Here is a 16273-nt window from a genome sequence, read left to right on the forward strand (position 1 = left end):
AATAAGGAGGTGCCGGCAGGATCTAGCACCGTCCCCACAGCACTGTCCCACTAGTCATGCAGACTTATATAACCACTGTCTCCCCCTGCTTCTCTCCCCAGTCTCTACTTCTGCTCCTGCAATCACCTCCCCAAGTCACAGCACAAGCCTTTGTCTCAGGCTTTGCTTCTGAGAGAAGCCAGGCAAAGAAGGACATTGTCAAGTGAGAAAATGGTGTATGGAGCTGCTGCAGCCATCTTGCAACCACGAGCGGAAAACCAAGAGAACTGCAAAGAAACTGACCCAGATCCGTGGCATCATCGGGCTACAGAACCACTACCTGCCCCTAGACATCTTGTTCCATGAAAGGAATAGCCCCCTAGTAAGTCACTTGCAAGTGGGTTTTCTGTTATTTACAGCCAAAAATACTTTAAATAATACACGAGGCCAGTCCAAGTCCTTCTTGGGAATATTTCATTTAGAGCTGAAGGCAGAGGGATAAGCCCTTGGTGTGGGGAAACCTAGGGGTGGGAGCCAGCAGCTTCTGGTGACCAGAGCCCTAGCTGCGAAGAATGCTGGTCTGAGAGCAGCAGAGACAAGAGACAGAGAGTGAGTCCTGTGGTTTAAATTCTTCTGCCAGTGAATTCCTCTTTTTGCATAAAATAGTTGATGAAGAGTTTCTATCACTTGCCAAAAAAGTCCTGCCTAATTTAAGTGTGAGCTCATTCTTGTTTTACAAAACAAGTGGGTGTACATGCGTGAGTGTATGTCCATCTAAGCATGGAAAAAACATGAATGGATGTATGGATGTTCTAAACAGCTACCAGTAGTTATTTCTCCAGAAGTGGAATAGAGGGGAGTAGGGAGGACATATGTACCACTTTTCCTTTATAGACTTCTTGTTTAAACTTGTTATAACTGGCTTATATCATTTTTATTATTTACAAAAACTAAAAACTGCAGAAACTCTGAGATGTGTGCATTGTTTCATGCTGTTAAGTTTGAGGCACACAGCAATTGAAAACTAATACACACAAGGAGTCATTAATACACACAAGGAGTCATTACAAACCTGAGTACCACTCTTGAAAACCACCAAACAAAACTCAGACAGACAACCTCAAATCCCAATGCCCTCATAAAACCAGTAACACTGTGCCGAGTGAGGGACTGATGCTGGGAAGTTGTATCCAATCGGCCTGTGACCATGGCCCCTACCCCACATACACAAATAATTTCCAGTATTTCTCCCAAAATGCAACCCAAATAAACCCACAACCTAAGTTTAAAAAAAAACAAACCAAAAAAAGAGCACTTGCCATATAAATGCAGCTTCAAAACAAGCTTCTCCACTCACTCCTTTCCAGCCCAAGACACTCTAGACAGAAAGACCTGGAGCTGGCAGAGTGCCATGAGTGAGTGTAAAGGATTTGGGGCCAAGCTAAGCACACAGCTGATGGGTGGAGCCAGGACCAGAGAGGGTGGGGTCATAGGAAACGGATACAGCTGGCTCAGCCATGAGCTACGAGGTAGGTTGATCAAAGCACACAATGGTGGGGAGATGACATTCTCCAAGTGGAGATGGTGCTGGCAAGCAGAGCACAAACAGCTAACAGAAAAGCAGGTGACAGTTCTGAGTGATACCAGGAGGACCCCATGAGGTAGCCAGAGGATGGCAAGAGCAGAATAAAGACCGAGGACCAGCAAGATCTTGTGGGAGGCTGAGGGGTGGGAGGCAGCATCCAATGATAGAGGAGACCCGGAATTCCAGGCAGGGATATTGAGACAGAAATTCAAGGGTACAAATAGTAAGAGCTACATGTGCTTACTTACTACATGCCAAGTGCTTTAAACTCATTTTCCACTTACTTCTCCCAAAAAACTTGTGAGGAGGGAACTTGATCATCTCCATTTTTCAGATGAAGACACTAAGATAGATAGAAGATATGTGATTTGCTCAAAGTCACACGACTAGTATATCAGTCAGCTTAGGCTGCCGTAACAGAATGCCACCGACTGGGTGATTTAAGCAACAGAAATTTATTTTCTCAGAGTTCTGGAAGCTCGAAGTCCAAGATCAAGGTGCCAGAAGGGTTGGTTTCTGGTGAAGCCTCTCTTCCTGGCTTGCAGATGGCTGTCTTCTTGCTGTGTCCTCATATGGCCTTTCCTCTGTGCACACTCAGAGAGAGAAAGATCTCTGGTTTCTCTTCCTCTTCTTGTAAGGACAGCAGTCCTTCTGGATTAGGCCCCACCCTTAGGACCTCATTTAACCTTAATTACCTTCTTAAAGGCCCTCCCCAAATACCGTCACACTGGGAGTTAGGGCTTCAACTTATGAATTTTGGGGGAGGGGACACAACTCAGCCTTAAGAGCTAGTTAGTAGCAAACACAGACAGTGTGACTCCAGAGCCTAATACTCTTTTATTTATTGAGGTATAATTGACATGGAACATTGTATTAGTTTCAAGTATACAACATAATGATTCGATATACGTATATATCGTGAAATGATCACCATGATAAGTCTAGTTAACATCCATCACCACCATAGTTACAAATTTTTTTTTCTTCTGAAGGAAACTTTTAAGATCTACTCTCTTAGCAACTTCCAAACATGCAATACAGTATTAACTACAGTCACCATGCTGTACATCACATCCCCACCTAATGCTCTTCTTGTGTGTGTACTTTTACGTTTTGTTACAGTATAAATATTATCGTTCAATAAGTTTTGAATAAATGCCTACATCCATGTGATCCACATTCCTAGCAAGAACTACACAGTACTCTCACCACGACACTCTACAGACTACGTGATGACAGGAGGTGCTGCCCCTGATGTCACAGGAGCCAGGAGTCATCGTTGGCACTGCAGACACCAGGTCCACTTGCAGCAAGACTTGCTTCTGAGCCCCCTCCATGCATGCCCACGTGGGGCTCCCCGCCTAGGACAGCCCTCATGCTCTGCTGCTCTCCTCCGGGTGCAAGAGACTGACTTTGGGAGCCGTGTTCCCAGGGTATTTCTCCCCCTCCCTCTCTGCCTAAGGCAGTGTCTCTGGCACCTCCTCCGTGGCTCCAGCTCCCACCACACTGTCCCACAGTGGTTTTCTACCAGATGGCCCTAGTGCCTCCTCCACTGTGGTAGAAAAGCACCTCCTCCTGTTGACCTCCAGGTCAGAAAGCAGCAGTGGCTTCCTGCTGTTGCTGTGCTTTGGGTTATTCACCATCCACTGTTTGGGCTTCTCAGCTCTCCCATCTCCTGTATGAACAATTACCTGCAGTAAATTCCCTCTGTTTCACACACTTCTGTCCTGGTTACACTCTAGAGCACACCATGTACTCCCTACCCGTCAGGACCAGCTCTGCCGGGGGCGGTCCTGGGCATCAGAGGGAGCCCATGCAGAGAGGCAGGAAGGCGAAGGACTCATCAGCAGAGATTTCTCCAAGACGACACCAGAGATCGTTCTCCTCTTGCTGACATCTTGCTGGTCCATCTTGTTAGCACATTAGCACTTTCCTCCAATTCATTCGTTGCCCATGGCTCACCTGTGTTTCAGGTGGACCTCTGCAAGCTGTCAAGACTAGGGATGCTTTTATCACCTGGTTCTTCAGCTACTGTCATGACACTAGGCTACTAATTGGATTTGTCAGACTGCCACATATTTTCAAAAAAATATGAAAATATTGTTTGTCTAAAATATGAAAAATATGCTTGTCTATATGAAAGTGGCTGAGGAGGAAAACGTGAATAAGGAGGGCAAGACGGGACACTCCAATACCGAGGAGGCTTCCACAGCCTGTAGGTATCCCCCAGGATCCTGCCAACCAGCTGGGCGGTCGAGGAGGAAGCCTTTGCAGAGGCTTAAAAGAGGCAAAATGCCTGGTCAGCTCTAGCTCCAGGCTACAGCAGGCTCTGGCTAACTGTAAAATCCACATTGAGTAGATCCCCAGGACTACCGCAGAAGGACCTCCCTCTCTAGTTTGGCTGCAAAACTAAGTCTTGTCTTCCAAGAGCCTCTGGCATTAGGAGGGAGAACCAGGAGGCAGACTGCACCCACTGGCTCCAGGTCCTGTCTCCGGGGACTTCTTCAGAACTGCAGTAGTTGTGAGTCAAGTCTCCTTCCTCGGCTCACACTACCTAAGTAAGAGGCTGTTGGCCTGTCCTGACTGCAGGAGTAGACGCCCCGTGTCAGTGGGTAAGAGGAACACAGACAGTTCCCACCTCTCCTTCACTCGCTGGGTGATAAATCACTCCCGCGGGAGAACTGTCGAGACATGCCCTGGCAGCTAATGGGAGAAATGTAACCCCAAAAAAGAAAGAATCCTGTTAGTCACAGAGCTTTTCATCTGAAACCCAGAACAGGCTCTTGATTTCTGTGGGAATAATAAAACCACAGTCCTCACTACATTAGCTCCTCAAACAAAAGCAGCTCCCTAGAATGCAACTCTTCAGGGCCTCTGAGCTGGATTTAGTTTTCATTGGGTAAAGGCACACAAAGGAGAGACTGAGGACCCTTAAGAAAGTCAGAGAAGTAAGCTTGCTGTCCAGACGCGGTGGGCAGTTCCCCTTTGCAGTCAACCCAACACCTGGTGAACCAACAGCAGGGTCTCTGCCCCGCTGGACTGTTCCCACAGCGGACGGCAGCTTCAGAGTCCAGCAGAACCCAGGCTGTCTCAGAGACGGTGGAAAATAGGTGAAAGGGCAGGGCTGGAAGAGATACTTCATTCTAAAGAAAAATCACAAAAAGCTAAAAGTTATTATAAGAAAGGACCTCAGAGCAAGCAGCTGGAGCTATTTTAAGGGTAAAGAAATAGTCTTTGTGGAGAAGTGTTTAGGAAAAAAGCAGAAAGAGTTCATGAATATCATATTATAGGAACAAAACATTCTCTTCCAGATAAAAGCCGGTACGGAATTGGTTGTTTTAACACCACCTAAGCCTAAAGCGTGCCACCTGAGCAGGAGTCGTGTGAGGTAAAGAAACGTGGACTCAGCGCCCGGATCTTTCTGTCCTTCCTCCTCCCACCCCCACCTCTAAGTCTTTATAATGTGTTCTGTTGCCTTATGTGTCTCAGATAGTGTAATCTGTAATGAAGTTTTCTTCCAGTTATTAACATTTCTGGTCAAATTCCACCCTAATGATATCCGTCTAAGACATAAACTCCCTCAGCTCCTGCCTTCAGCACCCGCTTCCTCCACAGGCATCCAGGACTCGCAGAGTTCTCTGAGAAGAGTGCTCCTCTAAATTATTCATACACAGTGCTACTGACTTCCTATCCTTCCTTTCCCAGAGGCACTTGCTATGTAGGGATCCAGTGAAAATGAGCAATGCTTGAAACAAATAACGAACCATTCCTGGTAAAATTTCAGGGGAGAGTCTCTTACCCACATCCTAAGTGGTACCACGTATAAAAATACACCATAAACTTGACTTCTTTTAGAGCATTAATTCACATTGCATGAGTGTGAGAACACTATTTTTAAAGGCTGACTTTCAAAAGTTGAGATTACAACTTTCATTCAAAATAGCCGTGTGTCTAAAGAAGGCCAGCAGAAAAATATTTTTGTGTTGTGTTCTTGCTCATGTTTGAACTTGTGTTCTCCTGTTCACGTTTGAACTTGTATACCAACAAAGGTATGGGAAAGTTTTGTTAAAAACCAGCAAACCTTTCTAAAGTCCTGTTTGACCTAGCCACACTTCTTTTCTACCAGTGCACCAGAAAATTTTGGAAGTATTTTATCTAAATCATACTCTGGTCCTGGTAGGGATAAAATACAATGAATGACAGGTCTATGTCCATATTGACAATTGTACGGATTCCTACCCTCATACTGCGTTCTCCTTCCTTACTACGGTAGACTGTTGCCAGAGAGAGCTACAATAATCCCTCTCAACTGCTTACCCTTTTCCAATCTGACTCTGCCACTCCTTCCATCAACAGGTGGAATCTACTTCCTCTCCCCTTGAATCTGGGCTGGCTGTGTGACTTGCTTTGATCAAATGAATTTGGCAGAAGGGACTCGGTGTGATTTCTAGGCTTAGGCCTTAAGAAGGCTTAGAACTTTCATTTCACCCTCTTGGAGCCCGAGCCTCCATATCAGGAAGTCCAGGCTGTATCTCCTTGCTATCAGAGGAGCAGTGAGGTGGCCCAGCGGATAGCCAGCCCCAGACATGTTAGCAAGGCCATACTGCATCCCCCAGCCCTAGTCATGACCAGCCAACATATAGAGAGGCAAGCCTTCTCCAGAGTCCTAATCAAACTGCAGATCTACAGAATCATAGGCAAATTACTTCTTTAAACTACTGTGTTTTGGAATAATATGTTACAGAGCAGTGAATAACCAAAACAGTGACCTTATATAAAAATGACTAAACTGTGTAGAGCTATCCACATTTGACACATCAAAGATACTTGACCTCAGAAAGCATAATCTGTTTTAGTACAAAAACGTAAATGACCAAAGTCCAAATCAGAGACTGTCTCCCCAATATCCATGTTCCTCTTCTATGGCAGTGGTTCTCAAACTGTGGTCCTGGACCAGCAGTTTCAACAACATATAGGAACTTGTTAGAAATGCAATTCTTGGCTTCCTACTGAATGAGAAACTCAAGGTGGGGCCCAGCACCCATAGTTCAACAAGTCTTGCAGGTGATTCTGCTGCATGCTGAAGTTTGAGAACCAGTGTTCTACAGCAACAAAACTTCTGATGTTTAACTGGTCTACTGGCCTCCTGGATAAACACTAGGTAGGATGGCTAGGTAAGGCCATAGTTAGGCTCTGGCCAGCAAGAAGTAAGCAAAAATGGGAAAGGCGTGTTCCCTTCTCTGTCCCTTTCATCTTCATGCTAGAATTCAGAAGATGGCTGGAGCCTCAGAAACTGTCTTAGACCATGAGATGATCCTGGGAAATGAACCCATGCAGAGCAGAGCAAGAAGATGGAAGGAGCCCAGGACCTTGACTGACTTCCTGACTTTCCGAACATGGAGAGAAATTTCTATCTTATTTAAGCCCCTATTTTTTAAAGTTCTGTCCCTCACAGTTAAATCTTATCCTAACTAATACACCATCCTAATAAAGTAGTCCCTCTTCTTCTCACCTACTGAGATATTCTTTATTATAAGAATATTTTCTTGAGCCAGCCTTGATGGCCTAGTGGTTAAAGTTCGGCATGCTCTGCTTCAGCAGCCTGGGTTCAGTTCCCAGGCACAGAACCACACCGCTCATCTGTCAGTAGCCATGCTGCAGAGGTGGCTCACATAGAAGAACCAGAAGAACTTAGAATTATATACAACTACATACTGGGGCTTTGGGGGTGGGGGGAAAGAAGGAAAAAAAGGAGGAAGACTGACAACAGAAGTTAGCTTAGGGCAAATCTTCCCCTGCAAAAAAAAAAAAAAGGACTATTTGCTTTGCTTTGCTTGTCACAAGCTATCTTTTAGACTGTTGATTTCTTTAGTTGCTTATCAACGGTTTCCCTGTTTGACTGGAAGCTCTATGCAGGCAGTTTTGTTTTATCATTGAATCCCCAGCATCCAACACTTCTATCCTCACAAATAGAGACTTGATGAATATTTACTGAATCGAATGAACGATAGAAGAGTGGATGTAGGCAAACCAAATTTTGTCCAGACAGTTTTTCAGCACTGATAAACTGACCAAGGCTTAAAATAAAATTTTCTTTTAAATACTGAACATCCAGCAAAACTATCCCCCCCACATCCCGCCTCTGTTCCACACTTTAATCTGAATGTGAAGGGATAATAATAATAACCAACACTTATAAGTCTTCAAATGTGCCAAAGACAAATTCCAATAGAGGGGCATCCCACAGTACACCTGAGTACTCCTCAAAACTGTCAAGGACATCAAAAACAGGAACGTTTAAGAAACTGTCACAGGGCCGGCCCCGTGGCTTAGCGGTTAAGTGCACGTGCTCCGCTACTGGCGGCCCGGGCTCGGATCCCAGGCACGCACCGACGCACCACTTCTCCGGCCATGCTGAGGCCGCACGTCCCACATACAGCAACTAGAAGCATGTGCAACTGTGACATACAACTATCTACTGGGGCTTTGGGGAAAAAAAAAGGAGGAGGATTGGCAATAGATGTTAGCTCAGAGCCGGTCTTCCTCAGCAAAAAGAGGAGGATTAGCATGGATGTTAGCTCAGGGCTGATCTTCCTCACACACACACAAAAAAAGAAACTGTCACAGCCAAGGGAGCCTAAGAAGACAGGGCTACTAAATGTAACATAGTGTCCTGGATGGGATCCTGGAACAGAAAAGGACATTAGGTAAAAACTAAGGAAATCTGATAAACTACAGACTTTAGTTAACAATAATGTATCAGTTTTGGTTCATTAATTTTAACAAAATGCACCAAACTAACGTAAGATGTTAACAAGAGGGGAAACTGGGCTGGGATAGGGTGAGAGGGAGGTTTATAGGTGTATATTCTCTGTACTATCTGCTAACTTTTTCTGTAAATTTAAAACTATTTTAAAAAACAAAGCCTAGTAATAAAAGAAATACGTCAAAGATTTCCACATATTAACTCCTATCACACATATTAATCCTCATGAATACTGAGACAGGCACATGATGAGCCCTGTTTTACAGACATAAAAGAGTACATAAAATTTGGTTTCCACAAGACCTTGAGGCTTAAACGATATGTTTCTTCTGAATCAAAATTTATTTGATTCAGTCATTTAAATAATGCGTATTGATTACTGTGCACCAGCCACGACTGAGTTTAGGTGATTCTATGAAAAGAGTCAAAACTGGGAAGGCAGAAAGAACTTGATATCTGCCTCCTGAAATTTGAAGGGCACAAGCAAACATTTTAAAGAGTGTACAATTCTAAAATGTGTTATATCTATTTATATGTTGACAGCACACATACACCTCCACCAGGTGGAAACAATGGAGCTTGACATATGATTATCAAAAATAACTATTTAAACACGAAGCCACCAGATGGCACATAGTGTTAAGAACATATAAATCAAACATCACAAGTTACAGAGCTGATTTGAGAGTGGCTTTGTGTCTTATCCCAGGTACCAAAATAGCTAAGGCTCTATCTCTGAGGACACTCCCAGGTCTACACTTAAAGAACACTTCAAATGAGCAAAATCCCTATGTTCCCTAAAGATATTCACTGCAAACTTCCTTAAGTATTATGTCGGCGAGCAGCATCCTAGCACTGTCATCACTGACTACTCTGCTGATCAAAACAAAGATCTGGCACCTTGGCTGGTCAAGACCACATAGTTTGGCCGTAAAATGTTATCAGGGCTCACTATGATAACATGGTACACCCAGACAGAAATAAGCTTTGTCAACAGTTTTTTGCAAAGTATATTATCTGTGGGGTTCCATACTCTGAACTGTAATCAAGAGGTAGAGTCCAATCTAAATACCCACCTGAAACAATACCCAAGGGCATATTTTGTATCTGTAACCTCATTACTTCCCATGGTTCCTGTGATGGCTGCATCACTATTTATCCTTAAAAGTTCAGTTGAGGCATTAGCTCCTTCACAAAGTCCTTCTTAACCTGCTCAGTGTGGGCCATTTCTATACACTCCCGTGGCACCTCCTGCTGACCCAGGTCACAGGATCTATCACAATTCAGTACAACTCAACAAGTATCTAACAAATGCCGGCAAGGCACTGTCCTAGGCACTCGGAAATCATCCGTGAACAAATCAAAGATGTCCGCCCTTGTGAGGAAAGACACATAATAAACTATAATAAATAGGTAAACTTTATCATATGTTATACTGATAAGTGCTATGGAAAAAGACAATGTGGAGTGGTTGAGGGGGATGGGTGGCCTGGGGCACAGAGAGAAGTTCAGGCTGCAGTATTAATTAGGGTGGCCAAGGTAGGCTTCAGCCAGAACACAAGATTTGAGGAAAGACTTGAAGGAGGTGAGGGAGGTAACTCTAGATCCTGGAGAAGGAGGCTTCCAGGCAGAGGGAAGAGCTAGAGCAAAGACCCTCAGACAGGAGCAAGCCTGGCAAGGTTGAGAAAGAGCCTGGAGGCCAGTGAGTCTGGAGCAAAATGCCCCAGCAGGGAGAAGGAGAGGAAGAGAGGTGAAGCCTGGAGCATGAATTACGTAGGGCCTGGGGCCATTACAAACACTTCGGCTTTTACTCTGAGAGAAACAAGGAGCTACTGCTGGGTTTTGAGGAGAGACAGGATCTGACTTAGTTCTGCAAACTCAGGACACTCTGTTGAGAAGAGAATTGTCATGGGGCCAAGAGAGAAGCAGAGAAACCTGTAGGAGGTGATTCCAGGGGAGATGCTGATGCCACAGGCTGGAGGAGCAGCAGCAACGGGGGGCAGAAGGGAGCCAGGTTCTGGGTTCAGAATCTTGGTAGGCTGGATGTGGTGTGACAGACAGAGGAAGCCAACAACGACTCCAGGGACTTTGTCCTGAGAAACTGTTACAATGGAGTCATCAGGAGCTAATGTGAAGAAGACCACAGAAGAAGCAGGTTAGGGTTGAGGAGCAGGAATTCTGGAAAGAATATGAATTTAGTTCTTGTCTGAAAATGTTGTTGACACCTCCTGGTAAGATGGAACTAGCACAAGCAGAGGGGTTGTCAGTGGTTTGAAAGAAAATCTGGGATTCGGCAGAGGGGCACATTTTAGAAGTGTGGCATTTCTAATTTCAAACACTTGGTATCACAGACAACATTGTGAGAAAAAACACAAAAATCAATGTCTCTGAGTCAAAAAGTGATTCTGAAGAATTAGACTCTGAACATGAAAAAGTTCTAGAAATACCTTAAATGATTTGTTTACATTTACCTTTTTACATATGGCCTGAGAATGAAATGATTTAAAAAACCTATGTCTAAAGATTCTTCAATAAATAGAAAATAATTCTGGTGATAAGAAATCATCATATAATAATAGTTTAATGGGCAATTTTTTTCTTAATGACACAAAATGTATCTGTTAGTTGGATGCAATGAAACATAATGATAAAAATATCTAACTCACTAATCACTTAACGATGAGTCAGAGACAGTGCTAAGTGATATATATAGATTTTTTCATTTCATCCTCAGAACAATCCTATGAAGTAGTTACCATTTCCCCCCTTTTTAGAAAAAGCTCAAAACAGTGAAGAAAACTTGTGTGTCTTCTGTATATCCCATACAATCTTTGTACTTTGCTATTTTTTTTCTTGGAAAAAAATCATCAACTTCTTTTTTTTTTTTTTTTTTTAAAGATTTTATTTATTCAGCTTTTTCCCCCCAAAGCCCCAGTAGATAGTTGTATGTCATAGGTTCACATCCTTCTAGCTGCTGTACGCGGGACTCGGCCTCGCGTTGGACGGAGAAGTGGTGCCTCCGGGCGCTCCCGGGATCCGAACCCGGGCCGCCAGCATCAGAGCGCGCGCACTTAACCGCTAAGCCACAGAGCCAGCCCGCATCAACTTCTTATTTAATAATTCCCAACCTTTAAGAATTTTAAGAACAAAATCATGGGCCTTTCAAGCCTGCTCCATGTTCTCCCAAGCGTGGCTGCTCTCTCTGCCCCATGTGCACCTCTAATGTGTCCAGTCTTCTGTGTCCTGTGTTTTAGACATTCAGTTTGGTTCCCTGTGTTCAGGTCAATAAACAGGCAGAGAAGGAGGTACTAGGCTCAAGGGAGGAGTAAAACTTTGCCCCTGGCCTTGAGGCACTTACAGTCTAACGGGTTAGACAAATATACGAGTGGGTAATGTGCTTCATAACATGTGACAGGTGCTCTGCCTCTGTGTGCAGCAAGCTCTGACAGTGAAGGGACAACGCAGGGCAGGCCTTAATGGAAAGAAAGGGAGGGTGTTTTCAAACTCCTTTGGCTTCACGCTATATTCCAGGTAATCCCCGCAAACATTCCTGGGCTGCAGCAAACCCCTGAGGAAGCGTTTGGATTACAGCCCTTTTACACCCTGCATCACTTAGGCCACGCATAAGCTACTTGTTTAATCTTGGACTAACACTGACAGACTAGGCTACATAAAAGTCCTGAAAATAATTCAGTTCTGGCTTCCCAGAAAAGGTACAAGAAATTCTCACACACAATTACAAAAGCATTCTACTGGTTTGGTTCAAAACCACAGTTACAAAAACTATTTAGCACTGTCTCATAGACCAGACAGTAGACAGTAACATATTAGACACTAACATTTGCAGATTCATTATAGGAATCTACACAGGTAATTGTACTGGGGGGTAGGGGGTGGGGAAAAAAAGGATGTAATCCATCCTGGAAAAAGACCAGTCCAGTTAGGGATACTCTGTGAACCTAGAATAAGCAGCCACCCTGTCAAGAGCCAGGGCTGTGAGCATACCAAATTCTAGCAAATTCAATTCCATTTCATCGAGTTTATAACTCTCATTCATAGTTTGAGAATACACATACTAAGAGACTTCTTATCTTAAGAGGATCTCAGAACTGCGAAGGTATCTGCTCTAAGCAACGGATTAGGATGAAACAGTTTTTTTCCTAATCTATAAATGCAAGACCCTAATGATATAAAATCTGCTTATGCAAGGGAGGCATGGGCATGTGCATCCTCTAAGTTCTGCTGGCAAGAAGATACTTCCTGGAAGAAGCAACACTGTAGTTAATGCAGCGTACAGAAACATATACTAAATCACTGTCATTTTTTTTAAATTGATGTCATAATAGTTTATAACATTGTGAAATTTCAGTTGTACATTATTGTCAGTCACCATATATATGTGCCCCTTTACCCCTTATGCCCACCCCCAAACACCCTTCACCTCTGGTAACAACTAATCTGTTCTCTTTGTCCATGTATTTGTTCATCTTCCACATGTGAGTGAAATTACACAGTGTATGTCTTTCTCTGTCTGGCTTATCTCACTTAACATAACACCCTCAAGTTCTATCTATGTTGTTGCAAATGGGAAGACTTTGTCTTTTTTTATGGCTGAGTAGTATTCCATTGTATATATATATATACATATATATATATACACATATATACATACATATATATATACACATATATACATATATATATATGTATATACCACATCTTCTTTATACATTCATCAGTCATTGGGCACTTGGGTTGCTTCCATGTCCTGGCTATTGCGAATATGCTGCAGTGAACATAAGGGTGCATAAGTCTCTTTGAATTGTTGATTTCAAGTTCTTTGGATAAATATCCAGTAGTGGAATAGCTGGGTCATATGTATTTCCATTTTTAATTTTTTGAGAAATCTCCATACTGTTTTCCATAGTGGCTGTACCAGTTTGCATTCCTACCAATAGTGTATGAGGGTTCCCTTTTCTCCACATCCTCTCCAACCATTTGTTTTTTGTCCTGGTAATTACAGCCATTCTAACAGGTGTAAGGTGATATCTCATTGTAGTTTTGATTTGCATTTCCCTGATGATTAGTGATGTTGAAAATCTTTTCATGTGCCTTAAATTACTGTCATTTCTGACAGGTCTCTTAAAAAAAAAAAAAGTATGTCAAACACTAAACTATAAGAATTTAGCTGACAGGACTAGATTCCTTGTTAAGAGTCTACACAGAAAAGAGACACTGGAAATCATGATATCGACATTTGTAAGAGTTCTTATTCTCATTTGCTGCCTGGGGACATGTACAGATGAAAAGATTCATTCTCTCCTCCCCCATCATCCTTACACACCAAAACAAGTAACCTCTTTTTAAATTCCTCACAGAGGGGGAAGGGCGAGGAGGGGATAAAAGTCTAGGTGGGAGGAACTTTTGAAAACAGCGTCCCTCCCTGACTCCATCTCTGGATGTTACTGTGTGAAAAAGACAGAAAACCTGAGGACCACTCCTTAAGTATCTGAACACACAAGTCAGATACCCTGATACAGTTAGTTTTAGGAGATACAGTAACTCTTACTTCATAAGCTAACAGGTTTGACAGCCTTTCACTATGCAGAGATGGGATGCTTCCCAGGGCGTGGTTTGAACCACTGTATCCTGTACCTGAGTTTAGGTAGTAACAATTCCCATTAGAGCATGAGTCAGCTGTGTTGTTTTCCAGTGTCACCAAGACAACATACATGACCGAACCACAACTAACACAGAGACAAGAAAAGTTTTATCAAGATGCCTGTGAACCTCAGCACTGAGACTGACAGAATTAATGACCACTTCATCGTTTTTACTCATATATTGAAAGAAATGTCACTCTTCTGGAGAAGAAATGTGCTCTAGAACTTCTAAAATACATCCTATGATAAACTGTATCTTACTTTATCACAGTAAATCACCGATTTTCAAGCCCCGAAAGACATTTAGTATGGACGTTTTCTTTGTTTTCTTTTAATAAGCACTGGGTAGCATGGGCATAAAGCCTGAAGGCAAAGGAGTAAGAATCTAATAAGACAGTTAAAAAGGCAAGAGAATCCTTATCTTTTTATATTATTATTACTAATGCCTTAGGTATTTGACTATTAACACTAGTATGAGTAGTGTAGTCAAAAATGCAGAATTTGGACAGGACTACAAAAAAGTAAGCTTGTTATCCTTAGAAAGTCAAATGTCTCCACCTTCTCAGGGTTTCTAATGCTGCTTTCCCATGGCTTCTTGGAAAATACCACTGTTTTCTTTGGGTTCTTTCCAGGTGCTTTATTGAGAGGACAATATGGAGAAGAGGAAAATGTCGTAAACACTTTATCACAGAAGGGCGGGGAATGCTGACCTCAATATGCTTCTTTTCTTTCTACATAAAATTCTCATAAATATAATTGTGGAGGAAGAAGGATGATCAGAAAATGTAGCATTGGTCATTTGCTGGTTGTTCTAGCACAATAATTCTCAAATACATTCATCCTAAAGCCTTACCTTTATACCTTAATCAGTCAGTGCTTCTAAGACTATCTGTGGTGAAGGACCAAATGTTCAAAATTTCCAATCCATTGCAAACTTCTGTAAAATACAATAGAAATGAATTATGAGAAAAGTAAAATTTCTTAAGAACAAAGAATACAAAATATGAGCCCCCAAATTTTGTATTATTGATTTCAACAGACACAAAATACTCTGTCAAATTGCTATTAAAGTTTATAAATGCTTATTCTCCATTTCTGTACATACCTTACTACAGACGGGTAACAAACTCTTCCCAACTACAGTGTGACAAGAACTGCCCTAATCACACACATACACAGAAACACAGGACATACACACATCACGGAATCACACACGCAACACATCAAAAAATAGCTAAATTTCTATCCACTTAAAAATAATTTAAATTTGTATTACATTAGTATATTACACAGTTTTTAAAAACTCACTTCATACCAAAAAAAAGCTGATGAGAAAACAGCAGTCTCCTGCCCTATTCTTCTTGGTTTCTAGTGCCTACCAGAGAGGCAGCCATCTAACAAGCAAGCCTGACAGCAAAGCTATCAATGCCAATCCCTCCCTGCCCCGCCCTTCCTCCTGGAGGGCTCTTCCTCCTGCTTCTCACAGCTGCTGTCCTGACCATTCCCTTTGCCTCTCTTCTAGGCAGGGGTTCCCTTTGAGATAGACTGTATTATTGTTCAAAATATTTGCTGCTCCTGCATTGGGGTGGATCATACTTCCTTGCCCCACCGACGCCAGGCTTGGCTATGACTTGTGATGTCCCAGCCTATGGAACGATTTTACACCTCTGCCTCGTTAAACCCAGAAGTGACCATGTGACTTGCTTTGGCCAATGACATGCGTCACTCTGAGGTGAAAGCTTAAGAGACAATCTATCCTCTCTCTCTTTTCCCTCTGCCACAAGACTAGCAATATCCCAGATAGAGGATGCTCCATCAGCCTGAGTCCCATTATGAAGGAGACAAGGAGCCGAACTACATGATGGACATGTTGGGTGAGAAGAAAAAAACCTATGTTGTAAGCCATGGAGAGTTTGGTGGTGTTGCATTGTAGCCTAAGTTGACAGATACACCCTTGTTTCCTGGATCTTTCTTCCTGGTTTACTGCCTGATTTTGGTAATGCATATCTTCCAGTAGTTTCCCGAGAAAGTGTTCATGACAAGCGAAGACTTACTATGTCTGAAAATAACAAAATACTGGATTTGAAAGAATCTCCCCTCAGAATTAGAAAGCATTGATACATTGTCTTCTAGCTTCCAAAGCTGCCATGGAGAAGCCCAGAGCCGTTCTCCTTTCTAGTCCTTTGTATGCACCTTCATCTCCTCCCAAAGGCTTTAAGTTGTCTTCTTATAACTGGTGTTCTAAAATTTCAGGGTCATGTGCTTTGACATGGGCTTTTC

The 16273-nt window shown here is 42.8% G+C and overlaps 1 long non-coding RNA gene across 10 annotated transcripts in view; it reads right to left on the reverse strand.

The window, feature by feature from the left end:
• Positions 1–16273, reverse strand: part of LOC147916365 (uncharacterized) — a 106876-nt gene that overhangs the window by 79020 nt on the left and 11583 nt on the right. For all 10 annotated transcript variants that reach the window (XR_015553265.1, XR_015553264.1, XR_015553260.1 and 7 more), the window contains one exon: positions 14847–14930. This is a non-coding gene — a long non-coding RNA (uncharacterized LOC147916365). The remainder of the gene's footprint in view (positions 1–14846; positions 14931–16273) is intronic.

This window comes from Ceratotherium simum, chromosome 9 (assembly GCF_057802395.1).
Source record: "Ceratotherium simum simum isolate JZ-2026a chromosome 9, ASM5780239v1, whole genome shotgun sequence".
NCBI lineage: Eukaryota > Metazoa > Chordata > Mammalia > Perissodactyla > Rhinocerotidae > Ceratotherium > Ceratotherium simum.